This window comes from Myotis davidii, unplaced genomic scaffold, assembly GCF_000327345.1.
Source record: "Myotis davidii unplaced genomic scaffold, ASM32734v1 scaffold1204, whole genome shotgun sequence".
Classification (NCBI taxonomy): Eukaryota; Metazoa; Chordata; class Mammalia; order Chiroptera; family Vespertilionidae; genus Myotis; species Myotis davidii.
The window spans coordinates 319,255-319,500 of NW_006294755.1; positions in this window are offsets into that span (position 1 = coordinate 319,255).

Below are 246 nucleotides of genomic sequence, written 5' to 3' on the forward strand. Positions count from 1 at the left end.
CCTCCATCCCCTGCGTCTCCCCTCGCCCACTCTCCCGCAGGCCCGACGTCCCCGAACCGGGGCCCCGCGCCCCGGACCTGACTCTCACCTAGTTCCCCGTTCGCCTCCGCGCGCTCCGAGAGTCGACCCACCACGGATGCCCGTCCCGCGCCCCGACACGAGCTAGAGCGCTTCCTGCCTCCTGCGTTGGACTGAGGATCTGCTCACTGGGCCGTTGGCTTTTCAGTCAAGAGAGGCGGGGGGGGG